At 44.4% G+C, this 7,560-nt stretch overlaps 1 long non-coding RNA gene across 1 annotated transcript; it reads right to left on the bottom strand.

Moving 5' to 3' along the window:
* Nucleotides 1–5,425: 5,425 nt before the first annotated feature.
* LOC123074036 (uncharacterized) lies at nt 5,426–6,829 on the bottom strand. The gene is made up of 4 exons (XR_006435830.1): nt 6,603–6,829; nt 6,245–6,358; nt 5,894–6,101; nt 5,426–5,660 (listed from the first exon to the last, which is right to left on the bottom strand). It is a non-coding gene; the product is annotated as an uncharacterized lncRNA (long non-coding RNA).
* Nucleotides 6,830–7,560: the final 731 nt, after the last annotated feature.

Below are 7,560 nucleotides of genomic sequence, written 5' to 3'. Positions count from 1 at the left end.
GATCCAGATCCTTCAGAGAGTCCTCCATGAACACATCCCACAAAAGCATGCTTCAAGGCAGGTAGAGCCCGGGCAGGTCATGCACGCTGAGCCGTCTCGATGAAATCGGCGCAGAGATCCGGCTCAGGGCCCGGCTCACCAATCTTGCCAATGAAGACATGAATTCCGCCGAAGGGGACCCGGTACCCGTACTCAATTGAGCCGGCGTCGGGGCCCCAGTTGGCATCATCGATGTAGAGCTTGCCGCGACGACTCTTGGTCATCCGGCCCACAACGTATCCCTTGAGCCCTTCGAAGCTGCCCTTCAAGAACTCAAATCCACCGTGCGCTAGCCCCACGGTGGGCGCCAACTGTCGTGGAATTGTCACGGCAGATGTCCTCGAGCTAGGACTTAGTCGTGGAGCCATCGCAGCGAGGAAGCTTAAAGGGGTTAAACGGGACAAGGAACACGGGGGTTATACTGGTTCGGCCCCTTACGGTGAAGGTAAAAGCCTACGTCCAGTTGAGGTGGTATTGATTATGTTTCGATGACCAGGGAACTTAATCGCTATGCCTGGTTCTCGACGAGATCTTACTTGTCCCTAAACCGCCGCCGGGTCGCCCCTTTATATAGAGAGGTTGACGCCCAGCGGCTCTCAGAGTCCCGGCCGGCTCATAAGAGTGTCCGGCTCGGACTCTCAACTATTCTTGCCTTACACTACAAGTTTCAACCTAACGGCGGTTAACACTATGGGCCTTAAGCCATCTCCGGGTCTCAAGCCCACTATTGACCCGCCGTCTTCAAGTTTGGTACTGGGCTTCACGTGATGACCATCTTGAGTAACCCGGCCCCTCCTGGGCGGGTGACTCTAATGGTTATATCCTCAACAGTAGGAGTTTCATTTTTGACGACACGGCTGGGTAGAATATTGATGCACAGTCGTGAGAAAGGCTTCATCCCGAAACTTTAGTGGCATGGATGCAGCGGCAAGCAAAGCAAGGCCTACCTCAACAATGTGTCTGTGTTTGCGTTCTGCCGAGCCATTCTGTTGGTGAGCGTGGGGGCATGAGACGTGATGAGATATTCCCAACTTCTGAAAAAAGGAGTTGAGTTTTTCATACTCACCACCCCAGTCGGATTGGACAACGAGAATTTTGCTATTAAATTGTCTTTCAACAAGTGCTTGAAAATTTTGGAAAACTTGGAACACATCAAATCTTTTCTTAAGAAGGTATATCCAAGTATATTTGCTAAAATCATCGATGAAGCTAACATAATAGGCATGTCTACCAACAGAAAGGGGGGCAGGACCCCATACATCAGAGAATATGAGCTGTAAAGGTTTAGTAGACACACTAGTTGAGACAGGATACGACAACTGATGACTTTTAGCTCTTTGGCAAGAATCACACACTGTTTCAAAATTATGCTCTCCAACAACTGAGAGATTATTTTTGCTAAGAATTTGCTTGACAATGGAAAAAGAAGGATGGCCCAAACGGGCATGCCATCTCTCTATGGAGAGTCTAATGGCACTACACACTTGTTTATTAAATCTGCTAACTTTGGGAATCAAAGCGTAGAGTCCATCCATGCATCTACCTCGATAGAGGATTTGCTTCGTGACCTGATCCTTGATCAAGAAAAAGAATGGGTGAAACTCTAGAAAAACATGATTGTCAAGAGCAATACGATGTACAGAGAGAAGGTTTTTCGATGAACTAGGACAATGATGAATATTGTTAAGATGTATATCTCTATGCGGGGAATGAATAATTGAATGACCAATATTGCTTATCTCCATACCTGAACCATCAGCATTGTGGACTTGATCATGCCCGTTGTATCTTTCATGCATGGTGACCTTCTCTAGCTCATGGGTGATGCGGTCGGTGGCTCCAGAATCAACATACCAATTTGTATCTACACCATAAGTTGTGTTTGCCGCAGCAACAATTTTCTTCTTTTGTGAGTTATCTTCAGCATATCGCCACTTGCACTCTTTTGCTATGTGATTAGTTTTCTTACAAATCTGACACTTGCCCTCATACTCATCATACCCACGAAAGTTGTTGTTGTAGTGGTTTTGGCCGCCCCTATTGTTGTTGTAGAAGGGACGACCTCCTCCCTGGTGATTGTTGTTGTAGTTGGAGCCGCCACCGCCGCTGTTGTTGGAGTAGTGGCCGCCACCACCACCCCCGTAGTGGTTGCCGTTGTCACCGTAGTGGCCTCCGCCGCCACCGTTGTTGGGGTAGTAGCCGCCGCCGCCGTTTCAAGAGTCACGACGGGAGCCGCCGCCACCGCCTCCGCCGTTGCCGCGATAGCCTCTGGTCGGGCCACCTCCACGGCCGCGCGATGCGGCGTTGGCCGACGACTTGAAGGCCCCGGCACCTGTGCCCTGAAACATCCCCACCCTCTGATCGAAGGTGGCAACCATGCCGAAGAGTTCATCTACAGAAACATCATCGGGGCGAACATCAAGGGCAGAGATGATCGGCTGGTAATCCATGTCCAGACCGGAGATGATGTGCGAGACGAGCTCATTTTCTGTGATAGGTTTGCCTGCTGCAGCTAGTTCATCGGCAAGGCCTCGCATGTGACCAAAGTATGTGGCGGCAGATTGGGTTCCTTTCTGGGCGGTGGTGAGAGAGATGCGAACATGATTTGCTTTGGAACGGGACTGGGCAGAAAATATATTGGCAAGGGTGTCCAGATTGCATGAGATGTATCTAGGGAGGCAACCTGAACTAGCACCTCCTTGGAGAGATTGCGGAGTAGATAGGCGATGATTTGTTGATCCTGGATCAACCAAGGAGCATAAGCAGGGTTGGGAACGACCTGATCTTTGCCCTCGGAGGTTGTACTGACTAGGGTTTTTTCTGGTTCGGCGATGGTTTTGTCAAGATATCCAAAGAGGCCGGCCCCCATGATCTGGGAGCGGGCTTGAGCACGCCATAGAACATAGTTCGATCTAGTGAGTGGTTCTGAGACATTGTTGTTGAGGCCGGAGGAAACTACAACGGTGGAGGTCGACATAGTCGAGTTTCGGCAGGAGGATAGCTAGACGAGGTGGAAGAAGATGGCTCTGATTACCATGTGAGAAGTTGTGGAAGCGTTCCTACTCTCCATACAGGGAGAGCCGCATGTTATATATTGATATTAGACGAGCACTAGTAGAAAAAGGGCCTTTAGTCCTGGTTCATAAGGGCCTTTAGTCCCGGTTCTGGAACCGGGACTAAAGGGCCGTTACTAAAGCCTCCCCCTTTAGTCCCGGTTCTTATACGAACCGGGCCGAACCGGGACTAAAGGCCCTCCACGTGGCCGCTGCCTGGAGGTCCACCTTTAGTCCCGGTTGGTAACACGAACCGGTACTAAAGGAAATTTTATGAAATTTTTTTGAATTTTTTTTTGAATTTTTTTTTGATTTTCAAATTTCTGAATTATTTTAACCTCTAATTTCTAGTCACCCCTCATCACTGCTCAATTTAACCTCTAATCTCTAATCACCCCTCATCATTCCAAATCATCTAACTTCCCGGACGGTCACCCATCCTCTCACTACTCCAGCCTGAGCACGCTAAACTTTCGGGTTCTATTCTCCCTCGTTTCCAAGTCTGCACTTGTTGTTTTCCTGACAATAGTAAGATGTCAATCCTATTAACCCTCAGGAATTTAGCTTGAGCATGAAGTCACACATTTCACTGTTTGAGTTTGAAACTATTGTTCTAAAAAACAATAATTATTTAGTAACACTAATATTTCTTGAATAAGTAGTTTGACCATAGTTTGACCACAGTTTGACCAGATTTGACCAAAATTAAAAAAACAGAAATACTTATTTCGTAACACTAATATTTCTTGAATAATTAGTTTGACCATTGTTTGACCATAGTTTGACCAGATTTGACCAAAATTCAAAAAAACTGAAATAATTATTTAGTAACACTAATATTCTTGAATAATTATTTAGTAACACTAATACTTCTTGAATAAGTAGTTTGACCATAGTTTGACCAGATTTAACAAAAATAAAAAAAACTAAAATTTGAGCATAACTTTTTTTCCTTTTAGAATTTGAGAATTCTAAAAATTTGCAAATAGGCCATAGGCGGTCAAAATCGGATGCGGATTTTCGTGCTGAACATTTTGATATATTATATGTTTTTTTCTGACATCGTATGCAAAAGTTATAGCCGTTTTACATTTTCCCTACACTTTTTGCAAAACATGTCCAAATTTAAGTTTTTAAATTTTCCTAACTAGTACATGTAGTAACATAACTACATCTGGAAGGATTTTAATTTTTAAAGTTTTTATCTTTTTCTTTTTCTTTTTACAAAACTGAAAAGGCGATCGGGCGGGGGGGGGGGGGGGTAGAGTTTGAAAATGGGACCTTTAGTACCGGTTCATGCCACGGACCGGTACTAATGCCTCAAACCCCATTAGTACCAGTTGGTGGCTCGAACCGGGACTAAAGGTGTAACCTTTAGTACCGGTTGGTGCCACGAACCAGTACTAATGGGCATCGCACCCTTTAGTCCCGGTTCGTGGCACCAACCGGAACTAAAGGTCCCATTTGAACCGGGACTAATGCATGTACGGTGCCCTAGCCGCTCGAACCGGGACTAATGCTCACATTAGTCCCGGTTCGTAATGCAACCGGGATTAATGCTCTTTTCTGGCTGAACAAAAGCCCTGTTTTCTACTAGTGGAGAGACGTCTCGTGGCGTTACAGGATGCGGTCGTTAGCAAACAACCGAGAGATACAATAGGGAGAAGAGATAGAAAGATAAGAGAGAATTAAAACAAACTCTATCTCTAACTACCTAAGATAAACATGACGCGTATATCACATAATAAACATGACATGATGTTTAACAACGAAATATATTGGAAACATAACAAGCTGAATACAGATTAGATGCCATCTGGAGGATAGAAAACATAGATAGCGAGAAAATTGCAGTCAAACGATAAGTGCTTAATAGTCTTACTAGTGTGGGAAAAACATATAGTATATGTTTATTACCTTGCCACTTTCCTTTTAAAAGGTTATCTTTAAGTCAAAACTACACACACCTGGTGGTGCCAGAACTTCAAACATTTGTAGTCAATTTAAAGTTGTGTAGTCAAATCTATGTGTTTACAAGTTTTTTTTTTCCTTCAGATTTATATGCTGTTTTTGCCAATACCTTGTGTAGTCAATTGGCTAAACAACTCGTGTGTGGTTTCACCACTAGTCTGTGAACTGTGATGTAACACCGGTCATGGAGCAAGGAGAAGGGTGGCACTAGGAGGTGGAAGTAGATTAGCAGTAGAGAAGCCGATGACGGATATGAAAGATCGTGTTGCGCATATGCGGTTTGGAGGCGAGAATTCAGGCTGGATAGGTTCGACGTTAATCACTCAAAATGGCTACAACATAGAATGCTTAATCCATATATAGCCGTAAAATGTAGCTCAGTCTGGATAATCTAGCTAATTAATTAGCACGTCGATTAATCTGTCTACAACATTGCACAGCCTTTGTAGATACCTGGAACGTTACAATGCCCGCCAACGTATTTCACACCCTCGGGATGAAGCATGTTCTGATCACATGCATAGCAGTAAGTTAAGTCAATCTTCTCCGTCGTCGCTGAAGGGTCGGCACGAGGTCTGTCCATGCCGTTGCGTCCAGCTGCAACGCAAACAACATAGGCACTTGTTCAGAACCATGTAATATGAGGAGAGGATTGATCGAGTTGGTCCTGAGCATGGACACCAAGCAGGTCAACAAACCAATCACTTCGCTATATACACCGCTAGCTACACGATTACTCCAGTGTGGTAGGGGATCTTGATCCACGTCATTTGTACAAAACTAGCGACAATTAATATGTATCGAAGGGAGTAGTAAGAAGTAAAACTCACTGATAGAATTATCGCCCAGTGGCTCACAATAGGTCACGGAGTAACCGCTTGGACTCCTCCGTTTGCCACAGAGATACAGCTCGGCAAAGAAGAGCAGTCCCTGCGAGCCCTGCTCGGTGGCTCTTGCGATGAAGTTGATATGTATGTAAGGACGACATTCAGTAGGCACGTAGCTGACAGGCCTGACTTCCAAGAGCTCAAACTTGGTCTGGGCACGAGAGATGATTATATAAGGTGATTAATTAAACAAGGTCATGACAATTCAAATCACAACCAACCCAAAATTGATAGATAGATAGATAGTGCTCGATGAACAGGCGGGTAAACTAGTTAACTGGGAAAGACCATCACCTTCTCGTTTCGATGTAGTAATCCAAGGCGAACTTCGCGATTCTTATGGATTGCTCAGCATGAAGTTTTGGATTAGCCTTAGGCCGTTCTGTGTAGTACCTAGGATCGTTCTCCCTGCAACCAACAGATAAAACAGAACCATGTCAAAACTGATACTGCAAGGGATCGTGTACAAGCATTATTAATTATTCTCTAATGTTAGATGGTGCGTGAGGAGAGCAACAAAACTCGGCAATTGCCTGCTGCTGCCAATTTTACGGTGCTTTGTAAAGTTTAGTATGATCCATAGATAATAACAGTATATGGTTGTTGAAACTCCACGGGATGATGGAATAAGTCGCACATGGTTTCGTCTTACCAGGGAGACGGAGCCCGCGGTGGATGCGGGACCCAGATGGGGTAGGCCGCAGCCGCTGGGGACTGAGCAGAAGCAGCCACGTCGAAGGTCGGCGGCAGGGTCGCCTGCCTAGGCTCGTTCGCGGCTATGGTGAGATTGCCTAGGTTTTCGGTCGTGGAGTCCATCCACGCCGACTACAATCGGAACGGGGGACGCTCTGCAAGAAGGAAGATTTTCGGGCGGCCGAAACTCTCAGCCCGTAGCCCAAGTAACTAGTCCAAAACCAAGCACACCGGGATCCTTATCCTATACCACAGGTGGCCCGGCCCAGTACGCAGCAGCGCGCGCTGTGCGTCGTTCGTTGCTTCGTTTTTTTGGTCGCTTTTTTCTTAAATTTTTTCATTTGTTCGTTCATTATTTTTTCCTTTTTTCTTGAGTGGTTTTCTGTTTCGGTTTATTTGTTTTCGTTCTTTCCTTTTCGTTTTTTATTTCTTTTCCTTTTTGCACATTTAATTTTTTGTACAATTTGGCGAATTAAACATCATAATATATAGTGAATATTTTTAAAATACACACTAATCATTTTTAGTACATGATGATCATTTTTCAAATACACACTGAATATCGTATTTTAGTACACGGTGAACATTTTTTAATTATATGAAGAACATATTTTTAATACACATTAAATATATTTTAATTTTAATATACACAGAACTTTTTAAAAGCACCTGCAGAAAAAATATTTTTAAATTTTTAATATGTTTTTAAATATCTAGCTCCTAAATAACAACAACCTTTTTATTAAAAATCGACTAAACAATCAAAGAGAAAAAAACTGCTCGCGGGCCAACTCATTTGTGCTGGCTTCAGGAGGAGCCTACACAGATATCATCCAATAGGAGCTCTTTTAGAAAGGGGCAAAGGGAAGCTCTCCTTTAACTTTTAGGCCAAACCCACCAGTTTACCCAACAATATG

Source organism: Triticum aestivum, chromosome 3D (genome assembly GCF_018294505.1).
Source record: "Triticum aestivum cultivar Chinese Spring chromosome 3D, IWGSC CS RefSeq v2.1, whole genome shotgun sequence".
In the NCBI taxonomy this organism is placed as follows: Eukaryota; Viridiplantae; Streptophyta; class Magnoliopsida; order Poales; family Poaceae; genus Triticum; species Triticum aestivum.
Note: the sequence above shows the minus strand (reverse complement) of the source record. Positions and strands in the feature narration are given on the sequence as shown.